The 20563-nt window shown below is 43.1% G+C and overlaps 1 protein-coding gene and 1 long non-coding RNA gene across 5 annotated transcripts in view; one reads left to right on the forward strand and one right to left on the reverse strand.

The window, feature by feature from the left end:
- The window catches only part of LOC147019879 (uncharacterized), a 127038-nt gene extending 123088 nt beyond the window's left edge, over nt 1-3950 (forward strand). Inside the window, exon 3 of the long non-coding RNA XR_015061562.1 lies at nt 3123-3950. This is a non-coding gene — a long non-coding RNA (uncharacterized LOC147019879). The remainder of the gene's footprint in view (nt 1-3122) is intronic.
- Nucleotides 1-20563, reverse strand: part of LOC147019880 (sarcolemmal membrane-associated protein-like) — a 204523-nt gene that overhangs the window by 108633 nt on the left and 75327 nt on the right. The window lies entirely within an intron of this gene.

Genomic DNA, 20563 nt, shown 5'->3' on the forward strand with positions numbered 1-20563 from the left:
GAGAAAACATTATTTAATATTTTTCTTGAATCCAACATGGCTGCCAAACCATGTCACCTATCAATTAGAAAATATCAAAAGGCACCAGTTCACCGCTTGCTTGATATGTGTACCAAATTTCGTAAATATATCTTGAGGGGATTTGTAGTTAAGCTCCGGAAACGAAATGTGACGGACGGATGGATGGACGGACGGAACCCAGTTCTATATCCCCCTCCAACTTCGTTGGTTGGCGGGGGATAAAAACACCCCTATGCACTAACTGGGGTCATGCTGATCCAACGTAGCAAGTCTGGATGCAATCGGCACAGAACTGTTGGAGGAGGAGCGCGACAAACACACAAACACCAGTCAGTGAATTATAGTAAGGATGCCAATCCTCTCAGTCTCACATCGCTCTCTCCGATAATAATAACCTGCACTTCCCCAGAGTGGTGTAATTGAGCTCTAACAAATAATTTGCTTTTAACCCCGATTAAGTTCACTCGGTGATTGAAACAAGACCCGAGTCCTGTCAACAAACTTTAGCACATGGTTGCACAAGAGGCTCTTCCCATTTCCAAACTCTAATTCAACATCTGTATTATAAAAACACAATGAAAATCATTAACCAGTAGGTAGTTACATGTGATTAAAAGCTATCCGGATCTATAACCAGATTCAGGGTTGTAATGATCATTCTAATAATTTCACTGAAAGGCATCTAAACCTTACTTTGTGAGTCAGATTGTTTCGTGCTTATTGCCTTCATGGTTTGAAGTGTACATCTGGACAGAGCTGACGATGGAAATACAACTACACAAGATGTACAAAACCACCCGGGGGGGGGGTGGAGTTTCGTCAGAACAGACTGAGGCCATGGGAAATTACCAGGAGGAGGTTGAGGTGAAATCGTTTGACTCAGGCAAGCAAGAAACGAGACATTTTGGAGAAGCTACTGAGACAGCCAAACCTCGACGCTCTTTCGATTTTTCCTGAGTTATACTTACTAGAAGCACCCGCTCCCTACGGGAGCCAACAAGGGGGGGGGGTCGTGTTATTATATTTATGCCTTTTTACTCCAAGGGGTCCCAGGATTACACACCCAAAAAATGGTTGCGATCGGTTCGGCCATTTTTGCGGTACCTGGGAACAGACAGACGGACGGACTGTGAATTATAGTAAGATACATATCACAACTATTTCTTGTTTTCACCCACCACAGAATCAGAGTAAAGTGAGCAATTATTGTTTCTCAGTTGATTATGTTCGAATGGCAGATGTCTTATAATAATAACGGTTATAAAACAAACAATTTAACCATTTCATTCCATTATGATTTGTATTGTTTAACCTTTGACCCGTTTATGTTTGATTTCCTTGGAGACTTCACAAGCAGATCATGAGTTATTCGTTTATTTGTGTCCGCAGTTACCGTTGTATTAAAGAGAGCAGTCAAGAACTTCCTGTGCCTCTGCCTGTTCGTGACAATCTTTGTGCGACGCGTTGAAACTTGCTGGTGGAATTAACGCTTCGCGTTAACTGATTCCAGTACAAGGGTGTTTATAAAATCCTTGTACAAATTTAAACTTCAATGACTTTGGATGGACAAAGGAGTTAAGTAAACTGTAAAAAGGATATGAAAGCATAATTCAAACATTTTTAAAAAAAATTATTATTACACAATACAGTGCCACTTTCTCAACGACAACATAACCGCATTTCTTTCATAATACATCATTCAATCCAATATTCCAAATTGTTGAAAACATTCTGCAGTTGCTGCTGAGTAAGTTCATCATTTGCATTTGTGATCAAAGCCCAAAGTTCATCCAAAGAATGTGCTTTTAATGAGTAAACGACAGCTTCACAAAGCCTCAGAAAATGACTTCCAATGAGGACGAGTCAGGGGAACGAAATGGCCAAGAAATTGGTCCACGTATACCGATCCTCTTATCTGGGAAGACATCATCCAAAAACCGTCGCACATTCGAAGCATACTAACAGGAAGCCTAGTCTTGTGGGTACAAGGTGATATGTGAAAGATTTGTCGTAGTTTGAGAATAAATAAATTGTACACCATTGCAGTAACATTCACCATTGACTGTTGCCTTTTCCAAAAAAGAAGAAAGGACTAATCACGCGTAACTTCCTGATAGAACAACAGACTGATTTTTGGTGAGTCTCTTTAATGTTGCAAGACTTCCTGAGGATTTTGTGTGCCCCAAATGTAGTAAGTGCGGTGGTTGACCTTGCTACTGAAAGGGAATGTTTCCTCATCAGAAAATGTCAATTCGTCAAGAAATTCAGAGGAATCGTGGATTGAACATAACTTGATGAATTATGCTTTCATATGCCACTTACAGTTTTGCTTCTATCATGTGTACATCCGGAGTTAATAAAGTTTAAAGTTGTACAATGATATTCACCAAAATCTAATCAAACACCCGATATAATGTCTGCTCATTTTTAGCGTGGAATCCTCAGAAATTCTATTATCAAAAAAAATTTCATAGGCCTTGAAAAGAAAAAGAACCCCTCCGATATTATAACAACGAATAACTGGAACGGCACTCAGTCGAGCACGTGCCTCCCTCCGCCAGGCTGGACAGTTTCCGTTTGGTATCTCGCTGATCTGCCGGATCTGGATCCAGACCTCCAAAATTTAATCGGCTTGGTCTCGTCACCTAACCAACTCATCCACCAAATTTCGTCCGAATACGTCCACAACCTTTTTGAGATATCTTGTTGACAGACAAACAAATAGACAGGGGTGAAAACGTAACCTTCGCCAACCCCTTCGGCGTTGGAACTACCAAGGAAACTAAAAACGCAGGAAGAGGCCATTCGGCCCATCATGCCTGCAGCACACCAACACCAAACCAAATACAGTATATCCATCAAAACAACGTAATTTCATTTGGGGGATGAGGGGAGGAGAGGAGTATGGATGAGATAATGTGACATGCTCAGGTATATCCCAAGGGAGCCAAAAATATATATATATATATATATATATATATATATATATATATATATATATATATATATATATATATATATATATATATATATATATATATATATATATATTTATTTAAAAAACAATATGTGTGTTTATAATTATTTTATATTTCCCCCAGGATGGGGATGGAGAGGGAGAGTGGGTAAAGGTGGTCAGGGTGAGAAATATAGAATACCAACCACACACTATTCCTTGACAAGACCTTCACTGGCAAGAGACGCGTCGTAGATGCCATCCATACTCAAGCTACATAAAAGACCTGCCAACATCCCTGCACCCCTCCATCTCCAATACTTCCAGGATCCTATCAAATTACAATTTAAGCACATCTACTGTTTCTGCTGCCACTACCTTTCCAGGGAGATCATTCCATGCTGAACTACTCCATGAATAAAAGTCCCCTGCCTTACTTCCATCTTGACTCTCCTCTACTTTACTCTCAGGCTGTGGCCCTGGTCCTATCACTGTCAACTTTGCTGAATAATTCTTCTGCACCAATTTTGTTTATAACCTTCATTATCTGAAACATCTAAATTGCATCACCTCGTAACCGCCTCCTTTCTAGTGTATAAAGCCCTGTCTCCTTCAGCTGCTCCTCATAGATTAGTCTAGCTAGGTCCAGAATCAATCTAGTAGCCCTGCGCTGAACCCTCTCTCTGGCAACTATGTGCTTCCTCGGGAGTGGTAACCAAAACTGCACATAATGTTCTATATGGGGTCTCACTAAATTCCTATACAGTGTAAAAACACCTCTTTTGATTGATAATTATTTATCCCCCTACTAATACAACCAAAAATGCTGCTTGCTTTACCTACAGTATAGCTGCCTGGCATTGTTGTGTCTGCTTACACCCCCCCCCACCCCCACCCAGTATGTATGACCACCTCCAAATCCTTATCCTGTATGACCCGCTCCAAAATTACTCATTGCATCATGTAATCTCCATTTTCATTGTTCTTCCCCATCCCCAACACCTTGCACTTGCTCAGGATAAATTACATCTTCCAAAATGTACCCAATCTATGCAAGTATCAATACTTTCCTGAATCTTATCACCAACCCCTCTGTTATCCACCTCACCTCCAAGCTTTGTGTCATCTGCAAATTTGGAAAGTTTACTCTTGACCCCACTTTCCAAATGGTTGATGTAAATAATGAATAACAAGAGCGAGAATTACTTTGTAATACATGTCCCCGACCGATGTGATATTTTCTCAGTCCAAAGGGGCATAATTCTGTGAAAAACTGACAACACACCCTAAAACTCAAACTTCTGTAAGTTATCATATTAAAGGCATGTACAAAGTTTTGGTTGAATATGTTAAAGGTATGGGGGGGGGGGGGTAGTCTGAAAACCCACAGGTGGGACGGACAGACAGACGGAGAACAAACCTATAGTCCTATCCAGTGAAACCGTGAGGGGACTAATAATAGTCCTAACACTGACCCCCTCAGGTACCCCACGACTTACATCCTCCCACTCAGTCACTCTCTACTTCCTATCACCAATGCAGTTTCCAATCTAGTTAGTTACTCCACCAATCACTCCACAAGCCCTCACCTTGGCTAACAACCTCCTTTGTGGTGCCTTATCAAATGCCTACTTAAAGTCGAGCTATACTTGTCCACTGTCATTCACTCATCCATCCAATCAGAAAGTGCTTCATAGAACTCCAAAAGATTTGTTGGACAAGACCTACCTTTGGTGAACCCATGCTGACTATCTTTATTAGTCCCACACCATTCTCGGGAGACCATTCCATGGCCTTCTCATGCATTTAGTTTCTTTTGTATCACCTTCATGGAGGTTATGTTTTCACCTCTGTCTGCTTGTTTGTGAACAGGTTATCTCAAAAAGTTATGGCTGGATTTGGACTAAATTTGGTGGACAGGATGGGTGTGTAACAAGGATGGAATGATTACATTTTGGTGAATATCCAGATGTGAACTCGAAAATTTTTCAAGCGATTCTTCACCATTGAAAGATCGGGCCAAAAACGATATACAACACGATATCTCAAAAATCTGTGGATGGTTTTGGACCCAAGTTGGTGGTAAGGATGTGTGACAAGAAAGAATAGATTCAATTTTCGTGAAGATCCGGATATGATTTTTTTTTAATGTCCAAGTGATTCTTCATCATGGAGAGATGGGGCCAAAAACTATATAATGTCAGACCACGACATTTCAGGAGGGATACGTTCCTGAAAAATTCCACAAATGTCGAATCTGCAACTCCAGAAGCCTCCCTCCGTCTGGCCATCCACCAGGCAGATGCCTGGCCCACCTCAATTTCCTTGAGATGCTGATCAACTTGCTACAACAACGAGGCACCTGGTCAGTCCTCCACTCACAAGGCTCCCTCACTGAGAGAATTTGGTGAGCAGGATCAGCGTCAGGAAAATGAGCCACATGTCCATACAGCCTCAACTGATGCTCACGGACTATGCAGGTAACAAATCTCATTTCAATCTCTCTCAGCAACCGCTCGTTGGACACAAACTCCGACAAGCGATTGCCAAGGATTCTTCAAAGAGATCTGGTACCAAAGGAATCAAGTCTCCATGGCAGATCACTGGTTAGAGTCCAAGTCTCATGTCCATAGAGCAAGACTGGAAGCACCAAGGACCTGAAGACTCAGACATTCGTCCTCCTACAAAGGTACCAACAGCGCCACACCCGATGATCCAGTGAAACCATCACTCCCCAGGCCCTACTCAGATGTCTATTGACCTCTGACTCACAGCCAGCAGAGACATGAATATCACTGCCAAGGTCAGTGAATCTCTCTGTGACCTCAACATCCTCACCACAAATAGGTACAGATAGGATAGGAGCATCCAAGATATCATTGAAAGCCTGGATCTTAGTTTTGAATCAGGAAACCCATAATCCTAGCGACTCCGAATATTCATTCAGCACCTCGGAGACCACCAAAAAGATCTCCTGAGTCTCCGCAAAGATGACTGCATCGTCTGTGAAATCAAGGTCAGATATCTTGACATTCCCAAATGATGTATCGCAGGTTGATCTCTGACATCCTCCCCAGAATCCAATCCGTACAAGCGCTGAAAGTGTGGGGACCAGTGCACCCCCCCTGATGAACTCCAGTAATAACTGTAATTAAGTCGGAGGTGGGATCACCACATCTCACAGCACTCTCAGTACCAGAGTATAGTTCAGACATCAGATTGATCAGTTTTAGTGGCACCCCATGAAGACCCAGAATCCTCCAGAGGGCATCTAAATTCACCGACTCAAATACTTTTCAGAGATCAACATAGGCTGCAAGTATCCCCTGCCGAAACTCTCGTCTGCGTTCGGTGAGGACCCGAAGAGCAAGGATACAGTCAGTTATTGACTTCTTTGGTGTAAAGCCTGACTGTTCTGGACGCTGATGCGCAAGCAGATGGTGGCGAACCCCATCAATAATTATCCGAGCAATGAGCTTGACCAGCACTGAGAGCAGCATCACCCTTCAGTAGTTGTTGCAGTCCTGGCAATCACCCTTCCCTTTCCAGAGAGGGACAACAAGGCCTCTCTTCCAGTCAATCGGGATGATGCCTGTGTTCCATACAGAGCACAGAACTGCATGCAACGACATCAATACGGCATTTCCACCAGCATTGAGAAGTTCAGCATGGATACCCCAGATCCCAGGAGCTTCACCTCATTTTAATCAGTTCACCGCAGCCTGCGTTTCCACAAACGAAGGTGGATCACAGTTGATTGGAGGGCCAGCAATGGGGATAGTAACACCTCTGCCATCCAACTCAGCAGCTGGTGGGTCAGCCTGGTACAGCCGCTCAAAGTCATCGGCCCAGCGGGCCTTCACGTCAGACTCCTCTGTCAAGACCCCACCACCTTCTGCCCTAACTGCATTACACCGAGGGATGGGCTCAGAGGAATGCAATGCGTGAATTCCCGTGTAAGCAGGACGAGAATCACTTGACCACAGGTGATGCTCGACCCCCTCACAGTCACACATAGGCCTCCTTGCTCACCCTCAGTGCACGTAGTTTTAGACCTTAACTCCCTGAAAAGCTCAGCTCTGCCATGAAGCCTGGCCCTGTGACTGGTCAATTGTATTCAGTATCCCTTGAGACACAGTTATTCTTTGTCCAACTTTGGTGAGTTCCAAGACATCCACTGGAAACATCAAGGATGGTGGTCTTGAAGGAACTCCACAACTCTTCAGGATTCTCCAAAGCACAAAGACCCCACCAAACTCCACTCAGCCTGTTCGCAAACTCCTCAGCTACCCTCTCATCATTGAGCTTGCCAACATCCAGCCGAGGGTAGGTGGTACCATTCTCCTGGATTTAAGCTGCAACTTCAGAGTTGCTGCAACAAGCCAGTCGTCGGTATTGGGGAACTGAGCACTCCGGTGGACCCTGCAGTTTTGGTCACCCTTCAGCGTCCATCAATGAGCACATGGTCAATCTCCTTTGCCATACCATAGCGTTAGAATACCAAGTCCAGCGGTGAGTCTGTGGATGTTGAAACCATGAACCGGCCACCCAAAGTCCATGACTTATTACAAAGTCAAGGAACTTCGTGCTATTGTGGTACACAGTTCCAGACCCATGGGGACCAACACATGTCTCGTAACCATCCCTATCAGTGCCATTCAATTTATTGAAATCCCCAAAGACGAAAAGAGTACCTCGCCTCGGGCACTGATCAACCACAGACTCAAGCGCGGCATATAATGCGTCCTTCATGGTGAGATCACTCGCCTCAATCAGAGCATATACAGAGACCAGGGAAACGACACCCAAGGAGTGACGAATCCTTCATCTCATAATATGCTTGTTGACCGGTGTTTCCTCAATTATCATTGGAGTCAGCTTGTTGGACACAGCTCCTTGGGCATGGTAACCATCAGAGTGACTAGACCAATAGGAGGTGCAACCACCTGCCACGATTTCACCATTATCCATTCTCCGAACCTCAGAGAGCGCTGCAATACCGACGTTCAAATGCTTGAGGTCAGATGATAACAGAGACAGGTGATCATCCTCTCTTAGGGATACCACATTCCAAGCACCCACCCAAGGAGACCGCCGTCTCGTGGACAACACCTCAGTACCATACCTCCGCACACCACTGCATTCTGACCCAGGAATTTTACTCCGTGCTTTTCCTCCTATCATCAAAGAATGGGGGTCCAGAAGGATTTACCCCAATCCCATCATCCGGTGAGCTGTCCTGTGAAGGGTAGCAGCACACGAGGTACTCCCACGGAGTGGGTATTCAGTTTTCTTTGCATTTGTTGGTTTTGCAGAATGAAGTGTTTTACGGTGGCTGGAATGCAAATCCTGCCACCAACCTCTGAAAAAAACAACAACCCAAATGCAGGACGGTGTCCTTAGATACAGTTGTGCACGAGATATAGATGGTCGTTGTCTCACAGGAGCTTCTCCACCTTTTGACAAGTTTTGTTTTTAATCATGCTGGGTGTCCATATCTATACTCCCTCAATGGGAATCCTGGTGGGGAAGACGGTTTAGTCGCTGACACCCCAACCATGAAACAGGTTAGTACAGGTTTACATGGTACCTGTAGCAAGTCACAGATCTGATCTGGCCTGGCCTGACATGACAATATGGGACCTGGCAATGCAGAAGGAGTTCAGAAAAACCACGAATATGTGAAGCACAGGGCTGAAAATGTAGAGGCAGGTCAGAAAAACCACGGATACGTGAGGCACAGCCATTCCAGTTGAAGGTATTTCTTGTTATAATGAAGGAGGGGTTCCTTTTCTTGTCAATGCCGATGAAACTGTTCTACTTTTGAGAAGTTTGTCAAAGTAAACATCACTGTGGCTGTTATTAGAGAACCACCACAGCACGGTCGAGTCTGGCATTTCACTCAGGCCGATCGGCAAGGTCTTCAAGCAGCCATCAAACTTCTAGACAGGTCTCCCATCTCCACTTCCTCCAACATCAACTCATCCTGGGAATTCTTTCAAAGAAACTTGCTCTCCCTCATGCACAGATTTATCCCATCTCATCTTCAGTTGTCCTACCCTTCCTCCCGCCCTTGGTTCACTGAAGCGTGTGGTGAGGCAGGTGTCCTGAAACAACTTGCCTTCGCCTCAAGGAAGGCAAATCCAACTGAAGGCATTCTCAGTTCCTTCCACAAAGCTTGGGACAAGTGTGTGTCTACCCTGAGGAAACATCTTTCGAATCTCAAGTCTCAACTCTCAAACCTGTCTCCCTCCTCCAAATCCTGGTGGCATCTAGTGAAGTCTGTTTCTGGTGTATGTTTCCCCTCCATCCCCTCACTTACTTCAAATGGCCACACAGCTGACACTGCACGTGAAAAGGCTGAATGCCTAAACTCTGTGTTTGTTCCTAAATCTTGTGTCCCAAACCAATCACTTTCTGTACCGACCTTACCAAGTCGCACCGAGCTGTTCCTGGATGCTGCATCATTTTTCCTGCCAAGGTGGAGAGCTTGCTATCAAACCTTGACTCAGATTATGAAACCGGCTCAGATGTCATCAGCGCACGTGCCATAAAAACCTGCTCTGCTGCTCTTGCTCACCCTCTCTGTTCGAGTCACCCTCTCATTTGCTCGAGGTCATCTCCCATCTGCTTGGAAATAGACAAACATTACCGCCCTGCATAAAAAAGGTGCAAAAATAGATCCCTGCAACAACAGACCAATCAGCCTTCTTCCAATCCTCAGCTAAGTTATGGAATCCATCATCGCTTCTGATATTAAATCCTTCCTCTTCTACAATGGCTTGATTTCCAATCAACAAATTGGATTCAGACCAGGTCACTCCACCCTGCTGTTCCTGCTTTCCCAACAATAGATGGAGGTCCTCAATGCCAGAGATGAGATCAGAGCCATCTCCCAAGACATATTGCATGCTTTTGATACAGTCTGGCACCCTGCCGTGCTCACCAAATTCTCTTCCTATGGTATCCGAGGGCATCTCCACTCATGGCTTGCAGACTTCCTCTCCTGTCACAGTCAACATGTGGCCATTAATAGAATTATCTTATCCCCTCTTCCTGTCCAGGCTGGAGTTCCTCAAGGTAGCGTTCTGGGCCCTGTGCTTTCTCTCGTTTTCATCAATAATCTCTCCGACTCTCTGGAAAATCCTCTTTATCTCTTTGCTGATGACTCCACCCTCTGCCGTACCATCTGTCATCCCTCAGATCGGCAAGCAGCAGCTTCTTCACTCAGCAGATCTGGATAAAATCATAAGCTGGTTCAACACGTGGAACATGTCTTTCAATCGTGACAAATCTCACACTCTCCGAAAGGACCGAATGGAACCCTCTCCCCCCCCCCCCATCTACTTTCTCAACAATCCTCTTGAAGAAGTCCTTTCATTAAAACTTTTGGGCCTCACTATGTTATGATCTTTCCTGGGAAAGCCACATCTCCAAGCTGGCCTCCAAAGCGAGTCACCAATTAGGCATCCTCCATCATGTAAAGTCCTTCCTTGGCACACCTGAGCTCCTGACCACATGCAAAGCTTTCATCTTCAGCCTGATGGAGTACTACTCTCCCATCTCGGTTGGTGCTCCCACCTCTCACCATTCTTGGCTTCATGCTGTGGAAACCAAGGCATTTAAGATCATCGGTATCTCCCATGATGAGGCTGAGTCTTTGGGGGTCTCACTCTCTTACCACAGGCAGGTCATTGGCCTTTCTGTCTTCTGGAGTCTCCTCTCCGGCCTTGCTCCCCCTGCTCCGTCTGCTATCTGTTCCGCCCATATTTCTGCAGGGCGCTCAAGGTCCACCAGCAAACCCCTTCGAGTTAAACTCCCAAAATCAAGAATCACTGCTCACCTTCATTCTTTCATTCCTCTTTCCCCCCCACCTTTGGAACAAACTCAAACACACTCTTCCCTCCAAGTCTTCAAAATAACTGTTCACCACAACCTCTTTATCTTCCCTCATTCAAAACCATGATCTCCCCTGTTAGTCTACCCAAAACCCACCCCCAATCATATTCCACTTTCCTTCCTGAAAGTCCCTGTCATGTCCATCTTGTTTTCCCCGTGTACCCCACCCCATCCCTCTCCCTTCCACTGATCTCCTCATGTGTCTATTCCCCACTGTTTTGTGCTTCCCTCTCCCGTCCCTCTCGTCTCCTGCTCCCCTTGTTATATGTTCTGTGTGCTAGCTCTTATACGAGCCTTGACATTATATATTAAAAAAAAAAGAAAAAGGTTTCACCGGAGGGGACAATCCCTTTGCCCTCCGTCCAACCTTCCCACCTGTGGTTTTTCAGTCTTTGCCCCCATACCTTTAACATATTCAAATGAAGCTTGTTGGTACACGGCTTTATTATTATTATTATTATTATTATTATTATTATTATTATTATTATATGTTACAGAAGATGTTCGACTTTTGGGCGTTTCATCAATTTTTCACAGTTATGCCCTTTTTGAAAACATCACATTGGTAGGGACGTAGGGTACTTGTATTGACAAAGCAATTCTCGCTCTTGTTACCTCCACCATTTAAGGTGAAGGAGGATATGTTTTTACCCCGTTCTGTCTGTTTGTTTGTTTGTTTGTGTGCAGGATTTCTCAAAAAGTGGAGAGAAAGGGCCAAAAACGATATATAGCACAATATGTCAAAAAGTTGTGGACGGATTCAGATGAAACTTGGTGGACGTTTGGTGCGTGACAAGGAAGAATTGATTCAATTTTGGTGAATATCCGAATCCGGATCTGGATACAATAATGATTTAATTTTCAAAGGGATTCTTCACCATTGAGAGATAGGACCAAAAACGACATAGTACTGTGTAGTATGATATGTCGAAATTGCATTAGGCCCGATATGTTCTCGTAGATCAGGCATTACATGACGGAGGTATGCGCTCGACCACCCAGTACCCTTCTCGTTTCATTAGTAATTATTTAACTGGTTCCTCATCTGGTCCCTAATCAATGCCTCCAACTTCTTACCCACCACTAAAGTCAAACTAACAGGTCCAGTTTCCCAATTCTTCTCTGGATCCTTTCTTAAATAATGGTGTTACATTTGCTACTCTCCACTCCTCCCCTCCTTGCTACCTGTCCTAACTCCAGTGAACTTTTGAAAATATCTGTTAACGTCTCGCTGACCTGCTCAGCTACCTCCATCAATACTCTCGGTTGCATATTATAATCTGGCCCTGGAACCTTATCTACTCTTCGATTACCGAGCTGCTCCTTAACTTCCTCCACTCCAACCTGGATCTTCTGTAAAAGCCCTTTTCTCACCTCCTTGATAAATACTCTCAGCTATTGGCAATTCTGACTCTTCTTGTGTAAAAGTTGAAGCAAAGCACCGGTTAAATAAGCCTGCCATCTCACTTTCCTCACTAACCACTCTCCCAGTGCTAATCCTCAATGGGCCCACACTGGTCCTCACCTGTTCTTTTCCCCTGATATACTTATATAATTCCTTGCTAATATGTTTAATATTCTTAGCCACGTCCTTCTCATACTCTCTGCAACTATATCTTACTCTTTGCCATCAACTATGGCCTCAAGCTTGAACCCATTATCATTTAAACTTCTGGCATTGATGGAGAATATATTTAACTTTTCCCTTCCTGAAATTCCATTTTCTTGCCTGGCCTTGATCATCACAATTACATCATCCGTTCCTTCCTTCATACCTTCCCCACCCTCCGCTGACCTAAAAAGCCTGAATTCCTTCCTCAATTCCCACTGCAATCCTTGCTGCCTCCTTTCCATTTCATATACGGCTATCGTTCCAGAAACACTCCCTTTGTCCCTGAAATGATTCCCACTGCTTGTTAAATGTAAAACTTTCCTCCCTACACCATTCTTCCAGCCATTGGTTGACGTCTATTGCTATTGACTGTCTATCATAATTTCTATATTGTTTCCTAATCTTGGGAGGATCCCAGAAAACAAGACCTCACAACCCTTTGGTTTCAGCCGCTAACGCAATATCCTGTATCTATTTTACAAAACCTCTGAGTAAACTTTCCCTCCATCATTCGCACCTAGATGTACCACAACCAACTTCTTCCTGCCGTGACCTGATACAATATCGTTTACCCTTCCTTTAATGTCCCGAACTCCCGCTCTTTCAAAACTACACAGAATTCTGTATCTACGATCCTTCCTGAAGAATCTACATATTTAATTGTCTCATCACCCACAAAAACTATCTCCAATACCGCATGACAACCAATCTCAATTGCAGTAACCTCACCACTCCTTGCACTCAATACAACTTACTTCTGGAGCTTAACGTTGCATCACGTACAAATCCACATTTTCCAACAGTTGTTATAATGGGCTGTCAGGAAAGCTCAGAGGTAGTGCAAATGCCCATAAGTTGCCATGTCTGAGTTAGATTCCCAACCTGACTATAAACTGTCGCTTGGTGATTTGCAGGCAGGGTGTTGCATCAATGAGTGTGCCGTCCGTCGGATGGGACGACGTTAGGGTGGTGATCAATCTACGACCAACAGCTAGTGGATGTTAAATATCCCATGGTATATTTTTCAAGAGTACGTCATTGTGTGACACCCTGTTCAAATTCCAAATTATTTCCCGGAAATACTGCTGGGAAAGCAAACCCAGTGTAAACCCATGGCACAAGACTGCTTCCGCAGCACCGATGCTATGGAAAGAGTTTGAACTCATTTGCTTCATTAGTTATTATTTTCATGATTATAAACATTTTCAGAAAATTCTCACAAAAAATGAGGCCAAAATAAAAACGGTTCCGGTCCGTTGGAAATTTGAGAATTCAAAAATTAATACACTACAACTGTATTAATTATGTTCCAAGGGAGTGAGGGCCCTTCGAGTTTCTTTTTGTGAGCTCAACACGCATTCCCACACAACAGGTTTTGCTCAAAATAATAAATTATATATTTTAGACAACACTGCATTCTCAAAGGGAAAAGAGTAAATGGCCTTCAAAAAAAAAATAAAAAAAATAAAAAAACCACAAGGATTGTAAGTGTGCGCACGCACGCACGCACGCGCACAGCAAGATTCATAACTCATGAATACACTTGATGCATCCAGACTCGATGGTGTAATTGTTCGAGCTGCCCTGACTCTGGGAGGTCGGTGGTTCGAACCTTGGCCGAGTCAGGACCATTTACTTTAAAAATGGTACGTGTTGCTTCCTTACTTTATATTATTTCTTCGTATTTATTAATGAAAAAGGAGAGAGCATGGAAAAAACCATGGTTGGCAACCATTGCACAGGCTTGATGGACCTAATGTGTTGAAGCTCATTTTAAGGGAACTAATATTATTATTATTATTATTATTATTATTATTATAATTCAGCGTCTCATAAAAGGCACATCCTATCATTTGGGCTACTGTTTCGCAAACTCGACTCCACTCCATAATAACGAGCCAATTATTCCCCCAAAGCACCAAAACAATGCGCGTTCTTGGAAAATCTTCATGAAATGCCATTTGTTTCAAGGTTTAACTGGAATGAATTGCAGCTTCTTCGTGACATCAAAAGGCCATCTCTGAACAGTGCAGTATTTCTTCTGCTTTGTTGTTTTTCTTCTTGGGTTTTCACACCTCTGTATGCCAGTGAGTTTTGTGTGATAGCTACGTCAGTGGCTTGTGGGGTGTGAATGGAGTTCATCTTCAGCCACATATGCCGTACCCACTCCAAACAAAAGGACAAGATGCCAAAAACGATTAAAATTTCTTCCTCTTAATTCACTCATGCAAGTATGTACATCGTTTTCTTCTTCATGAAAACTTCAATAATACATGTTCATAAACTTGGAAGTTCATTATTGAGTGCTCAGCCAAGACTCACGGCGCAAAGAGCAACAACGGCTTTCTTCAAAATGGCAGAGATGTGAAGCTGAGCGTTGATAACATCATTTTCATGAAAAACGTCGTCTCGTCGCCAGCAGGGTTTTGGCTCAAGAAATAGACACAATATCTCACAATGAAAAACAATGGATGAACATTCTCATTTTGAAACTTCCATCATGCAACTAGTTGATGTATAGATGGACGGTGGCACGAGTGAAGGGCAAATGTATGGCCAGGCACCAAACCGACAACGCACTCTTGCACAGCAAAGCCAAACAGTTTGGCTTGTGTTGGTGAGTGTGCCAAATGCGTTATCCAGTGAAAAAATTACAGACAATTGTTTTCCACATAATTGAATGCCTTTCCTAGTAGAGCGAAGCGATAACAGCTACTTTTACGTCCAATTGATTCCCCTGTTGGTCTCACCAACAAACCACCAGGAGGGTAAGATTAACCAATAACCAGTTTCAAGTCGACAAACTCAAAAGGGCAACCAATTGTCCTCAGAGGGATTATTCATTCCTCTAATCTACATACTACAATTCATTACCTCGAAAGGACCTTCAAGAGCCACTTTCTAGAGATATATTCGTTACAGAAACAGAAGTTGTGGAGCAAAAGTGGTTGCGGTAAATTTCCTTTCCGAGTATAAACAATCAATATTATGCAAGACAAATGTCTGCGCAATTCGAGCTGGAGAACCTGTTCATTAATTGACATATTACAGTATAACCCGAGCTGCCCTTACTCACATCCTTGGGTAGCCTTCAATGAAATACACTCTTTCCATTTCACACGCACCCACGATGATCATCATGCAGTTCAATCAAAAACAAGATACAAATTAAAACTGGTAAACCAGTAATCCCGGGCTTCAAGGCGTGCCTCCATTTTAACAAATTTCAACACTATCACCCACATGATATGGGTTTTCCGAGTTAGAAAGTTAGTTCAAGTCTGCAATGGGGCCCAGCTACGGGGTCCCTCATGTTATATCAATGAAGGATTGAAAAGCCCAGAGCAATACATGATGGAGAAAGAAACTTCACATTGGACAAATCGAGGCTGGACAAATTTTCAAGTCCTCAAAAAAGTCCAATAACTCCACATTTGCATATTAATGTAAATGGCGAACTTGTAGAACGTTAAAATATCTTCCAGAATTTGTGGTCACTTTTTGTCTATCTTCTTTGGTTTTCATTTTACAACATGTCAAAAATGGGTGATTTTCAACTTTGGGGGGCTCTGAGGCCTCACTGGGGTAAAATACAGACATAGTGTAAACATATTTGGAGTCCCCTCTTCAAGGCCTATCAGAATCTGTCATTAAATTTTTTCAACTCTCATTTGCATATTTGGCATATTTAATGAGGCGAATCGGCATCATTTTTATCATATAAATTATGCAACGATTTTGACGAAATTAACAACTTAACATTCCAATGGAACCTCGCAAATGTGTGCAAAAGTTTGAGGCTGTCGTATTACCCCTTCTGGAGAAGAAGATGTTTTTAGGTTTTGGAGAAAATCCAATATGGCCGCCATACCACGTGACCTACGTCATCAAAATTTTCAAAGTATAAACTTCAGGTGGAGAGTTATTAAATGGATAAGTTTCATTGAATTTCATCCAAGCGTTGTTTTCATTTTATGACATTTCAAAAATTGGTCATTTTCAACTTTGGGGGGCTCTGGGGGCTCACTGGGGTCAAATACAGACATGGTATAAATATATTGGGAGTCCCCTGTTTATGTGCTATCTAAATTTGTCATTAAATTTTTTCAACTCTCATTTGCATATTTTGCATATTTAATGAGGCAAATCGGCATCATTTAAAATCATATTAATTATTTAACGATTTCGACGAAATTAACAAATTCACATTAACATCGAACTTAGCAAATGTGTGCAAAAGATTGAGGCTGTCAGATTATCCCTTCTGGAGAAGAAGATGTTTTTAGGTTTTGGATAAAATCCAATATGGCCGCCAGACCACGTGACCTACGTCATCAAAATTTTTAAAGTATAAACTTCAGGTGGAGAGTAATTAAATTGATAAGTTTCATTGAATTTACTCCAAGCGTTGTTTTCATTTTATGACATTTCAAAAATGGGTCATTTTCAACTTTGGGGGGCGCTGGGGGCTCACTGGGGTCAAATACAGACATAGTATAAATATATTGGGAGTCCCCTGTTTATGTGCTATCTAAATCTCTCATTAAATTTTTTCAACTCTCATTTGCATATTTTGCATATTTAATGAGGCGAATCGGCATCATTTAAAATCATATAAATTAAATAACGATTTCAACCAAATTAACAACTTTACATTCCCAAGCAACTTAGCAAATGTGTGCAAAAGATTGAGGCTGTCTGATTATCCCTTCTGGAGAAGAAGATGTTTTTAGGTTTTGGATAAAATCCAATATGGCCGCCATACCACGTGATCTACGTCATCAAATGTTTCATAGTATAAACTTCAGGTGGTGAGTAATAATCCTGCTAAGTTTCGTTGAATTTCATCCGACAGTTTTCCCTCCAGATCCGCCACAAAATCGGTCAGTAGAACATAAAAACGCCGTTAATAATAATAATAATAATACTATACTAACGAATTCAATAGGGCTTCAGCCATGATTGAAGCCCTAACTAGAACGGCACTCGGTGGAGTGCATACCTCCTCCGGGGTGATTAGTTTATGTTTTGTATCCCAGCTCAAGGCCGGATCTGCGTTTGGACTGAAACTCATCGGTTTCTTCGTGTCACCAACCCAACTTGGTCAACAAAGTTTTATCAGAACCTGTCCACAGCGTTTTGAGATATTGCGCCACATATCGTTTTTGGCCCTATCTCTCAATGATGAAGAATCACAGAGTAAATAAATAAAAAAATTCTTGAATCCGGATCCAGACATTTCACCAAAAAAACCCAAAAAAACAACCCCTTGGTTGTCAAAGTCTCCCTCTGCATTGATATTCCCTCTCCACACCCCCCCTCACACCCCCCTCCCTCACACCCCCTTCTCATGACTGTTCCTTTTGCATCCTGTTACGTCCTGATCTGTTCAATGTACTAGCTCTTCCAGGAACCTCGACTATTCTGAATCCTTCCATAACTTTTTGAGATAAAATGCTAACAGACAGACAAACAGGAGTGAAAACAACCTGCGGCCACCTTTGATGGCAGAGGTAATTAGTGGGTTACTGGGCTGGCAGCATCGCCGAAAGTGTGTGCACTCTCCCCTGAGCTGTCAATCCTAGGTTTGAATCCCGACCCAGCTCTATAAACTGTCATCCTGGTGTTTCCTACACATAAACTGTCATTCTGAAGGGCGATTCATCCCTCGGATCGACGTTAACCCGGATAGCCCATGTGTTATCATTAGTTAGTGGATATTAAAGATCCCACGGAGTCTTTCGCAAAGATTAGGCAAGTTATTGCCGGCACCCTGGAACAGATGACAAATTCCTGATCTAAGATAGAGGGGGGCACTGCATCAGTGGCAACATCATAGCCCTGCAAGAACCGACGGAAACTCACACCAACATGTTGCATATGGACGACGATGACAAATTAATATCGAGAGAAGTTTACATTATCACAGAAGTAGTAAAAGAAATATAGAGCCTGCCAAACTACTCCAATTCATTAAAAGTGGTGCCAACGAATAAAACGCCCGCAGGTCATCGATACTGATGGATGCAGCACTGGCAATGCCAAATGCTCATGGCCAATGGAATTCCAAGAGTAGTTGCTGAGTATCACATCAAGCCTTACACTTACTATGGTAAAGACAAAAACAAGCAAACATTGTAATTAGGTCATCAATTTTGAATAAGATCATTGCTTGAATGGCTCATTTCCAACGGTCTCCAAAAGCATCAATTCCATCCAAAATAATTGGCCTCAATCAGTATAATCAGCATACATCATTTTTACAGGTGGTGATAAAATAAAAATTTCCATTCCCAACAGTCCATTCCGGTGTTCATCGATGAAGGTGTGAAAAAGTGTGCGGAAATCAGCAGGGCAGCGAGTGCGATGCTCACTCACTGCATGGGACTGAGAGTTTAAACACATCATCTCATTTGCTCAAGAAACAAAAGGTGTCGATTGAAGGAGAATTCCCTTGGTAGTGGATGTGGTTGTATAAGCGGAAGACGTACAGACATCTGTATAACAAGATATCTGCCCTGGTGGTCATTACTCGAGAAAAATGCTTCCCGGTTAAATGGACACAAATATTATTCATTTGCTGCCCACCGAAGTGCACAAGGAAAAGGTGCAGACTTACCTCGAAACCTCCGAAAGGGCCTCATGCTGCAGATTCTAAAATTAGTTGTCGATCATGGAAAGGGGGCCTATTACGCGAGGACTTCTAAATTGCACTTCATACAGGAGCAAATATGATAGGCATCCCGGTAGCACACTCGCTGCACGGCTGCCTGCCTGCAAGCTGGCTCGATGGTCTCAGTCTAATGCCAGCCTCTCTCGAACAAGTAAACAGCCAGGAGGTATTAACCCTTACCTTGAACCAAAATTGGGATTCCACAAGCAGCAGTTCTCCTACTTGAGCCTGAGCCATCCCACCCTTCCCCTGACCCCTTGTGGGTGACCGTCACACTGTGCGTGCAAATGATCTGCATAAAGGAGTCCCTTCACACATCCATTCTCCCTCCGCTGCAGCCCACATCCACCCATCCCTCCAACACTTGAAACCACAACCCCTCCATCATCATGCTCATTAAATTACAAATTAAACAGCTGCAAACCCTGGAATCCAAGGCAGCACATCTTGGAATAAGATGGAAGGTTATATTTATCTACATGGCATATTATCAGAATACTAACCAATGTGATTGAACTGCAGTTTTTTTTGCAATTTCATGAAAAGATACAATGCACGATCCGAGGCCAAGTGCCGAGCACATTCTCGGCATCTCCGGTGCTCCTTTTTTCCTTCACCGAAGTTTTGCAGCTTTCTATGGCAGTTTTCTTTCCATCTCAACACAAAATGTATAAAACCCTAAACACCTGTCACTTCCACACATTCAATGTCCAAATAATCAAACAAACTAAACAAAAAGGACACAAGTTGATCAAGAATAATTCTACAAAGTCTATTACTGAATATCTAATGTTAAAACACATACCCCCTTTGAAGCTTGTGCAGGTAAGTGAAGCAATGCAAATGTTAAAGGTCATCCCCAAGTGCATGTTGTTTCCACGCTAACTGGAAGGCACAGCATCTCCAGCATTCAGAGATTTATCCCCCTTCCCTCCTCTCCCCTCACCCCCATTTCAACCATATCAGGGAAACAAAGGATGCATTCATTTCAAAAGCCATTGTTTTTGAACCAAAGCAATGCTTCATAACCAACACTACTCTTACAGAACAGAGCAACATCAGCAGGAACGAGTCCATGCATGATACCGCAATCGTATGGAAGAAGCAAAATAAAAAAAAGGGTGCACTGGCAGAAGAAAAATGGCTCCAACCCCTGGATCACCAACAAATACTTGCAGGCCAGCGTGTACCCCAATTTGGCCAAGGCAATCCAGCATAAAATAAATGGCCACAACCCCCTCACCAGCCAAGAACTATGTGCGTGTGAGCATGTGGCCCCCCAATTCAGGAAATTATATCGCCCACCATGCACTTGAGGCAATGGCCAAGTAAGTGTCGTATCAACAACTCTTTCCTTTTCGAATCAAAGAAATAAACAAACAGGCTTTTGTGCAAGTACCAT

The sequence above is a fragment of the Eptatretus burgeri genome, chromosome 9 (assembly GCF_056783735.1).
Source record: "Eptatretus burgeri isolate ZD-2024b chromosome 9, Ebu_testis_v1, whole genome shotgun sequence".
Taxonomy (NCBI): Eukaryota; Metazoa; Chordata; class Myxini; order Myxiniformes; family Myxinidae; genus Eptatretus; species Eptatretus burgeri.